The sequence below is a fragment of the Panthera leo genome, chromosome E3 (genome assembly GCF_018350215.1).
Source record: "Panthera leo isolate Ple1 chromosome E3, P.leo_Ple1_pat1.1, whole genome shotgun sequence".
NCBI lineage: Eukaryota > Metazoa > Chordata > Mammalia > Carnivora > Felidae > Panthera > Panthera leo.
The window spans coordinates 18,349,035-18,359,868 of NC_056694.1; positions in this window are offsets into that span (position 1 = coordinate 18,349,035).

Below are 10,834 nucleotides of genomic sequence, written 5' to 3' on the forward strand. Positions count from 1 at the left end.
GTTCTCTCTGGAGATTAAATAGCCTATGGTTTAGCCTAGTGGGGAGCTATTGGCTTGGTTTTGTTTTTGAGAGTGCCCTTAGGCTTGAACTTTCACATACCTTGTCTCAAATAAAGTCAGTTCCTTTGTAGAAAGTCTCATGTGTCTTTTCTTATGGACTTCCTGGCCCCTGGGCAACGTCTCTGAGGTACTACTCTGGGCACCTGGTAGAGCAGTAGCCTCTGGGCCTCTTGGCTTGCTTCTCCCAGCATGAGATCCCTGCTCTGCGAGAAAGCAGGCATGAGGGCAGTCAGAACCTGATATTTTTTAGACTGTCACACCTGGGACAGAACCTCCATCCTATGAATAGAGGCTGGATAAAGGAAGGAAGCCCCTTACCTCTCTGCCACACTCACTGGAAGTTGAACTTAGTTAGCTTGGAGTAGGAGGGGATGAGAAATGCTGAAAGCTTTCTCCTCCTTGTGAGATATGATAAGACTTGATTGGGAGCTTACGGGAGAGGGAACTGTATCTTTTTTTTTTAAGATTTAATTTTTTTAATGTTTGTTTATTTTTGACAGAGAGAGAGAGACAGAGCATGAGTGGGGGAGGGGCAGAAAGAAAGGGAGACACAGAATCCGAAGCAGGCTCCAGGCTCTGAGCTGTCAGCACAGAGCCCAACGCGGGGCTAGAACTCACAGACCGCAAGATCATGACCGAGCCGAAGTCGGAAGCTCAACTGACTGAGCCACCCAGGCGCCTCTTTTTGGAGATTTGAAAGTAATCTCTACACCCAATGTGTACGACCCTGAGATCAAGAGTCACGTACTCCACTAACTGAAACTGCCAGGCACTCTGGGAATCTCTTTTTGACTACACGGACTCAAAATGAAGTTTCCTTCGAGCTGAGTTGGGGAGAGAGGGTGAGAAGCAGGGAGGGAATTGGTTGTGGCTCCTATGCCACAGACTCTCCCTATTCTTACTAAGTTGTAGGAGGTTTCCTTAAATAAATGGGTCTTAATTGGCTATATGTCATTAGGACAGTTTCCAGAGATTTTAATTTAATTTAATTTAATTTTAATTTTAACCAGCTTTGTTTGTTTTGGGGGTATTGGGTATGCAGAGCTCCTCACATCATCTCAAAACTTTGATCTCCCCCAGGTTTTATTTCTTTTTCTATGTTAATTTTTTTTTGAGAGAGAGAGACAGTGTGAGCAAGGGAGGGGCAGAGAGAGAGAGAGAGAAAGAGAGAGAGTCACAGATCCAAAGCAGGTTCCAGACTCTGAGCTGTCAGCACAGAGCCCGATGAGGGATTCAAACCCACAAACCTTGAGATCATGACCTGAGCCAAAGATGGACGCTTAACCAACTGAGCCACCCAGGCACCCCTCCCCCAGGTTTTCTTTTTAAACTTTTTGGTTAGTCTATTGTTTGTCCTAACAGTTGTCCAGTAACTTAGGCACCTGCAAAGTAAAACACTTGTCTGTAAATGCTTTCAGCAAATTACCCCTAGGGAGAAGTTTTTTCATTCTGAGCAAGCTCCAACTCCAAATATAGCTGGCCTCGTTAAGTGTAATCTTCCAAGGAACCACAAGACAGTGCCAATAATGACATTTCTTTGGGAGTAAGACCCAGAAAGAGGTCTGGCTCTGTACTGTTTTCTTCATTGACTGCCAGGTTGCACTGGGGATGTGGCCTGTTTTTCAAGGTTGTTACAGAGCTGGAGAGTGGGGGATAGGACTAGGGCAAGTTAAAACGTCACAAAGTTCACTGTCCTTACTAAGATTCAGCCATTTTTCTTTAATGAGCATTCCTCAAGTGGCTGTAGGCCTTTGGTTACTTTCCAGAGTTCTGAAGAAATTGATCCTGGCAATTTTTGTGGGCTTTTTCATTGCTTTTATGTAGGTAAGAGTGAGTTTGCATAGGCCCTTTCTTTGCTATTTTTGATGACACCACCAAGATGAACATTTAATTAATGTTAATGTTCAAACTACTATAGATTCACTAAATTCTTGTGCTTGTGCTCAGGTTTCTTTATCTGATCTGCAAAGATGTCCTGAAAGATTGTGTTTATTCCTTGAAATCAAGGCAGAAAATCAAAGGATATAAAAATGCTAATTTGAAGGAGCACAGGCATCCCAATGTTTATAGCAACACTCTCAACAATAACCAAATTATGGAAAGAGCCCAAATGTCCATCGACTGATGAATGGATAAAGAAGATGTGGTATATAGATAAACACACACACACACACACACACACACACACACACACACACTGGAATACTACTCAGTGATGAAAAAGAATGAAACCTTGCCATTTGCAACATGGATAGAACTGGAAGGTATTATGCTGAATGAAATAAGTCAGCCAGAGAATAACAAATACCATGATTTCACTCATACGTGGGAGTTAAGAAACACAACAGATGAACGCAGGGGAAGGGAAGGAAAAATAAGATAGAAACAGGGAGGCAAACCATAAGAGACCCTTTTTTCCCTTTAAAATTTTTTTTAATTTACATGCAAATTAGTTAGCTATAATGCAACAATGATTTCAGGAGTAGATTCCTTAATGCCCCTTACTCATTTAGCCCATCCCCCCTCCCACAACCCCTCCAGGAACCCTCTCTTTGTTCTCCATATTTAAGAGTCTCTTCTGTTTTGTCCCTCTCCCTGTTTTTATATTATTTTTGCTTTCCTTCCCTTATGTTCATCTGTTCTGTGTCTTAAAGTCCTCATATGAGTGAAGTCATATGACATTTGTCTTTCTCTGACTAATTTCGCTTAGCATAATACACTCTAGTTCCATCCATGTAGTTGCAAATGGCAAGATTTCATTCTTTTTGACTGCCAAGTAATACTCCATTGTATATATATACCACATCTTCTTTATCCATTCATCCATCAATGGACATTTGGGCTCTTTCCATACTTTGGCTGTTGATAGTGCTGCTATAAATATGGGGGTGCATGTGTCCCTTCAAAACAGCATCCCTGTATCCCTTGGATAAATACATATTAGTGCAATTGCTGGGTCGTAGGGTAGTTCTATTTTTAATTTTTTGAGGAACCTCCATACTGTTTTCCAGAGTGGCTGCACCAGTTTGCATTCCCACCAACAATGCAAAAGAGATCCTCGTTCTCTGCATCCACACCAACATCTGTTATTGCCTGAGTTGTTAATGTTAGCCATTCTGACAGGTGTGAAGTGGTATCTCATTGTGGTTTTGATTTGTATTTCCCTGATGATGAGCGATGTTGAGCATTTTTTCATGTGTCAGTTGGCCATCTGGAAGTCCTCTTTGGAGAAGTGCCTATTCTTGTCTTTTGCCCATTTCTTCACTGGATTATTTGGTTTTTGGGTGTTGAGTTTGATAAGTTCTTTATAGATTTCGGATACTAACCCTTTAACTGATATGTCATTTGCAAATATCTTCTCCCATTCTGTCGGTTGCCTTTTAGTTTTGCTGATTGTTTCCTTGGCTGTGCAGAAGCTTTTTATTTTGATGAGGTCCCAGTAATTCATTTTTGCTTTTGTTTCCTTTGCCTCCAGAGACGTGGTGAGTAAGAAGTTGCTGCGGCCAAGATCAAAGAGGTTTTTGCCTGCTTTCTCCTCGAGGATTTTGATGGCTTCCTGTCTTACATTTAGGTCTGTCATCCATTTTGAGTTTATTTTTGTGTCTGGTGTAAGAAAGTGGTCCAGGTTCATTCTTCTGCATGTCGCTGTCCAGTTTTCCGGCATCACTTGCTGAAGAGACTGTCTTTATTCCATTGGCTATTCTTTCCTGCTTTGTCAAAGATTAGTTGGCCATATGTTTGTGGGTCCATTTCTGGGTCCAATTCTGTTCCATTGATCTGAGTATCTGTTTTTATGCCAGTACCATACTGTCTTGATGATTACAGCTTTGTAGTATAGCTTAAAGTCCAGGATTGTGATGCCTCTTGCTTTGGTTTTCTTTTTCAAGATTGCTTTGGCTATTCGGGGTCTTTTCTGGTTCCGTACAAATTTTAGGATTATTTGTTCTAGCTCTGTGAAGAAAGCTGGTGTTATTTTGATAGGGATTGCATTGAATATGTAGATTGCCTTGGGTAGTATTGACATTTTAACAATATTTGTTCTTCCTATCCAGGAGCATGGAATTTTTTTCCATTTTTTGGTGTCTTCTTCAATTTCTTTCACAAGCTTTCTATAGTTTTCAGTGTATAGATTTTTCACCTCTTTGGTTAGATTTATTCCTAGGTATTTTATGGGTTTTGGTGCAATTGTAAATGGGATCGATTCCTTGATTTCTCTTTCTGTTGCTTCATTGTTGGTGTATAGGAATGCAACCGATTTCTGTGCATTGGCTTTATATCCTGCAACTTTGCTAAATGTAAGGATCAGGTCTAGCAGTTTTTTGTTAGAATCTTTTGTGTTTTCCATACAGAGTATCATGTCAAATGCGAAGAGTGAAAGTTTGACCTCCTCCTGGCTGATTTGGATGCCTTTTCTTTGTGTTGTCTGCTTTCTGAGGCTAAGACTTCCAATACTATGTTGAATAACAGTGGCGAGAGTAGACATCCCTGTCTTGTTCCTGACCTTAGGGGGAAAGCTCTCAGTTTTTCCCCACTGAGGATGATATTAGCAATGGGTCTTTCATGTATGGCTTTTATGATTTTGAGGTATGATCCTTCTATCACTACTTTCTTCAGGGTTTTTATCAAGAAAGGATGCTGTATTTTGTCAAATGCTTTCTCTGCATCTATTGAGAGGATCATATGGCTCTTGTCCTTTCTTTTATTGATGTGATGAATCACATTGATTGTTTTGCGGATATTGAACCAGCCTTGCATCCCAGGTATAAATCCCACTTGGTTGTGGTGAATAATTTTTTTTTAATGTATTGTTGGATATGGTTGGCTAATATCCTGTTGAGGATTTTTGCACCCATGTTCATCAGGGAAATTGGTCTTTAGTTCTCCTTTGTAGTGGGGTCTCTGTCTGGTTTTAGAATCAAGGCAATGTTGGTTTCATGGAAAGAGTTTGGAAGTTTTCCTTCCATTTCTGTTTGTTGGAACAGTTTCAAGAGAATAGGTGTTAACTCTTCTTTAAATGTTTGGTGGAATTCCCCTGGAAATCCATCTGGCCCTGGACTCTTGTTTTTTGGAGAGATTTTTGATTACTAATTCAATTTCTTTACTGGTTATGGAAAACCACAAGAGAATCTTAAGTATGAAAAACAAAGTGAGGGTTGCTGGAGGGGAGGTAGGTGGGGGGAGGAGGGGTTGCACGGGTGATGGGCATTAAGGAGGGCACTTGTTGGGATGGGCACTGGGTATCATATATAAGAGACGAATCACTGGGTTTTACTCCTGAAGACAAGACTGCGTTGTATATTAACTAACTTGAATTTAAATAAAAGTTAATTAAAAAAAAAAAAAAGGCAAGTGAAGTCCTAAAGGTTCCCCTGTCTCACAATGTTGTAACCTTATTGTAACACTGTGAAAAAGGGAAGTGAGTACTCCTCACTGCCCCTGCCACTTGGTGTTCACAAATTATCGGAAAGAATGCAGCATCCAGAACCTTGTCAGGGTGATTAATACCAACATAATCAGTGAACCATATTCTCAATTACTTTTGAAAATGTCTTGAAAGTCAGAATATTTGCCTGTCCCCAGTCCTCTTCCTATTTGCCAAAAGGCCTCAGAGTTTGTCTGCCATGTTTCCAAAACCGTATCTTTCTTTCCGCATCGTGGGGGATGTACCGCATCCAAATCTGAGTCTTGAACATTTCAATTGAGTTAATGTTCTCTTATCATTCTTCACTTCTTTGGGGCTTCATTTTCCTCCTCACTACCACTTTGGACAATGTTAATATTGAGCATCACTCTCCTTATAAAGACAGCCAAATGAAAGTTGAAAAGTTCTGCTTTCTCTTGGTCATCTGTTAATATTACACCATCTACCCTAAGCCATGGGCCCATTTCTTCCTTCTTCTTGCTCCAAATATAGCTATAAAAACCCTTTTTTTGTTGTCTATAGCATGTTTCACAACCTCAGCTGATTCTGCGTTATGGCCATCCGGACACTAGTCTTACAGGTTTATACCAGCCTTCTGTGTTTATTCACACGGTTCATTCCTCGCCGCCCCCCCCCCCCCCCCGTGTTATACTGTATCTCACACAGTTTTGGCTACAGATAGTCCCAGTTGGCATCACTGTAACTATGTAAATGCTATCCACAGCTGAACCATGTAGAAGAAGGTGGTTCTTCTGTCCTTTCTCATAGAGTCTCCTATGCAGCCACCCTTGTCCCTTTAAATGCTCCCTCACTGCTTCCTCATCAAGATCTAAAAGGGATGAAGGGGTGACTATTTTTCTTTGGGGGAGATGAATATTCTTAAAATGATCATTAAAACCACACATATTAATTTAGTATTGGAATATAAAGAAAAAGATTTAGTACATGTAGTAATTGTTCATTAATGTAGCAATCGACGCCTCATTCATGCACTTATGCATAAACTAGCCATGCAACTTTTTCCCTTGGCTTTTGTTGTCTTTATCTATTACGGCATAACAAATCATCACAGGATTTAGTGGCATAAAAATGACTTCTTTTTTTAAATACTCACTGATTCTGTGGGTCAGGAATTTGGAAAAGGCATTTATCAGGAAAAGTTTGACTCTGTTCGGCAATGTCCAGCCTCAGCTAGTTGACCTGAACAGCAGGGGGCGACTCTAACAGCCAGGGTTTGGAGAGCAACGGCTGGAGGACCCCCTTCCAAGATGGCTTCTTGACTTGTCTGCCACCTGGACAGGGACTGTCAACTGTAGTGCCAATGGCTGTCCTTACTAGCCTGGTTATGGCAGGGGAGCTGGACTTCTTCCCCGGGAGTTCCGGACTCCAGGAAGGAGCATTCCAGTGAGCAAGGTGAAAACTGCATGGCCTTTAAAGTCTCCTCGGAAGTCTCATAGCATTTCTTCCACCACACTCTGTTTATTGCAGCAGTCACGGTCTGCCCAGACGAAGGGGAAGGACCTTGGCCACACCTATGTCAGGAGTGTCAAAGGATTTATGGCTCAGAAGAACTGCTCAGCCAACCCACAGAATTGTAAGCCAAATAAAACAGTATTGCTTTAAGCCATTAAAAAAAAAAATTATAACCCAGTTTTAAACATGCCTCAACTTTACAAATAATTATTTATAAAGGTCAAATGTCCCTGGCTGGATGGTGGCCAAACCAGTGACCAGAAATATTTATTTTATTTTATTTTATTATTTTTAAAAGAATTTTTTTATATTTATTTATTTTGAGAGAGAGAAAAAGAGAGACAGAGCACACAAGCAGGGGAGGGGCAGAGAGAGGGAGGGACAAAATCCCAAGCAGGGTCTACACCATCAGAGCAGAGCCTGAAATGAGGCTTGAACTCACAAACTGTGAGATCATGACCTGGCCCGACATCCAGAGTTGGACTCTTAACCGACTGCACCACCCAGGTGCCCCAGAAATATTTACTTTAAACATTTCTTCTTTTGATCAATGAAGCCATCTTTGCATAAAAAAATAAATATATGCTTCTTATAAAAACGCAGACATGTGGAAAGTGAGAAAATTCTCCATCTCAATTTGGTTTCTTTCTTTCTTTTTTTTCCAAAGTTACATATGCACCTGTTTAGGAATGCTGTGTGGCTTATTATAAAAACCAGGGTCTTCTATCCCTCGTTTCCTGTTCCCCAGAAGCACCACATTCAACCCCTTCAGCGGATTCCTTTGTATTCTCTATATATCTAAGTAGTGTGCTCATTTGCTGCTTCTTGATTTTTTTGGTTTTGGGCATTATCGGTGATCATTTTGAAAGTTGAGACTTTAACTCTTTCATCTTTTCTAAACTTCCTGTCTTCAGCATCCCCCCCACCCCCCATGTTACTGTATCGCACGCGGTTTTGGCTACATAGATATTCCCAGTTTGCAACACTGTACCTATGTAAATGCTATCCACAGCTGAACCATGTAGTTACTTTTCTTTTCCTGCACTTCTTGTCTTCCCCCCCCACCAACTTTCCCTGCCACTAAGTTAATAATTACGTCCTGTTCTTATCATTTGTTTGCATTGTACCAACAACACTAATTCAATCTTAAATTCTGCTTTGAGGTGTAAATATCTCATGACGTTCAAGCACATTAGATTTTCTATTGGTTTTATTTGCTAAAAAACACCTCTACGCAGCCTTCTGACCTGCTTCCAGCTGGGGTGGTTATTCTCCAGGCTTGCTGCATAGCCGGGTCCTTGAGAACTCTAATCACCACCTGCTGGGACTTCATTCATGGTTTTCTTGAGTTGGATCCCTGCTTTTCTGGATTCCATATCTTCCCCTTTCTTGCCTCATCCCTTGTTTTGGTGACTACATTCTCTAATACTTTAATAAGTAAGAGTGCATTTTGGAGACTTGGTTGTCTAAAAATGTCTTTATTTTACTTTCATACTTAATAGCTTGGGTAGAGAATTCAAGATTGGAAATCATTTGTCCTTAGCATTCAAAACAATTTTTTTTTTTAGTGCTTATTTATTTTTGAGAAAGAGAGAGAGAGAGCATGCGCGTGAGTTGGGGAGGAGCAGACAGAGAGAGGGAGACACAGAATCCGAAGCAGGCTCCAGGCTCTGAGCAGTCAGCACAGAGACTGACAGGCTTGAACCCACAAACCTCGAGATCATGACCTGAGCCAAAATTGGATGCTTAACTGACTGAGCCACCCAGGCACCCCTGTCCAGCTCTGTCTTCTGTTGTCAGTTTTGAGAAATCCAGTTTCATTCTGGTTCATGACTTTTAAAAAATGGTTTTGTCTCTCTGGAAGCATGTGGGGGTCTTCTCCAGCCCCAGTGTTCAAAATTTCCTGGTCTCAGGGCACCTGGCTGGCTCAATCGGTAAGCATGCAACTCTTAATCTCGGGGACTTGAGTTTGAGACCCACAATGGGTGTAAAGATTACTCAACAAACAAACGAACGAACAACAAACAAACAAATTTCTTGGTCTGGATCTGTTTCCCTTCACTGTGTTGGGTCCCACCAGTCTGGAAACTCATTTCCTACATATTTTTTCTTTTTTTTTTTTTTTTTTAATAGTAGAAATGTGTACTAAGAAAGCCTATCACTTAGGGGCACCTGGGTGGCTTAGTCGGTTAAGCGTCCGATTTCAGCTCAGGTCATGACCTCAAGGTCTGTGGGTTCCAGCCTCGCATTGGGCTCTGTGCTGACTGCACAGAGCCTGGAGCCTGCTTTGGATTCTGTGTCTCCCTCTCTCTCTACCTCTCCCCCGCTCGTGTTCTGTCTCTCTCTTGCTCTCTTAAAAATAAATAAACATTAAAAGAAAGAAAGAAAGAAAGAAAGAAAGAAAGAAAGAAAGCCTATCACCTAGATCAAGACATGAAAGATTGCCAGCATCCCCAGAAGCCCAGTCTCAAACCCAGATGGGTCCCTCCCCTGGGGGTCTAGTGACCATCATGACTGTTTTGATGACCATCTTCTTGCTTCTCTTGGTAGGTTTTCCTCCCATGGATACATCTCTAAGCAATCAGTTTAGTTCCACCTGCTTGGGACTTTATAAGAATGAACTACATGTAACATAAAATTGACCACCTCAGCCATCTCCAAGTGTAGAGTTCAGTGGTGTTATGTACATTCACATTGTTGGGCAGCCCATCTCCAGAACTCCTTTCATCTTCCCCAACCAAAACTGTGCCCATTAAACAACTCTCCCTTCCCTTGTCCCCCCCAGCCCCTAGCAGCCACCATTCAACTCCCTGTCTCTGAATTTGACTGCTCATATAAGTGAGTCACATAGTGTTTGCCTTTTTGTGACTGGCTTATTTCCCTTAGCATAAGGTCCTCGAGGCTCATCCGTGTTGTAGGATGTGTCGGAATTTCCTTCCTTCATAAGGCAGAATAATTCATTATGTGTGTGTGTGTGTGTGTGTGTATCATATTTTGTTTACCCACTCAAGCAGTTGGCCTCTGTTCTTTATGTATTGGATGCTTTTCTCAAATGTCTGGTGAATCCTGGGGGTCTGTTCATTCTTAATCATGGGACAGTTACAAGGTCAGTTGAAAGCTCTACACACGTGGGCAGGCTTCTCCCGTGGCCTTCATCGCAGGGACTCAGCTGGCCAGATTCTCTCCAGAAAGCTCTTCCAACTTCCTCCTGCCTGAAGGTGTGTCCTTTGTGGCTTCTGCAAAGAAAATCTGTTGACTTATTTTTTCCACTGCCAGCTCCAGATTCTGCTTTCTGGGTTCTAGTAAACCAATTACCACACGTCCATCTATTAACTGGCTTTGAAAATTGTGTTCCTACAGCCTTCCCTCCCAATCCCATGGTAGCTGTAGATTTCTGGCATTGAAAACATCTTCTTACTGCCATATTTATTATCTGGCCAGAGCAGAGGTAAATACCTGTGTTGAACACACCATTTTTCTTTTTTTTTTTTTAATTTTTTTTCAACGTTTATTTATTTATTTATTTTTTAAACGTATGCACTATTCTTTTTTTTTTTTAATGTTTTATTTATTTTTGAGACAGGGAGAGACAGAGCATGAACAGGGGAGGGGCAGAGAGAGAGGGAGACACAGAATCTGAAACAGGCTGCAGGCTCTGAGCTGTCAGCACAGAGCCCGACGCGGGGTTCGAACTCACGGGCCGTGAGATCGTGACCCGAGCTGAAGTCGGACGCCTAACCGACCGAGCCACCCAGGCGCCCCGAACACACCATTTTTAATCTGAAGTGTTCCAGTTTTTAACAGGAAATCTTTTCTTGAAGTGTAAGATAGACATCCGGTTTGTTTGCGGGAAGTTGTCTGATTCTTCAATTATTTAGG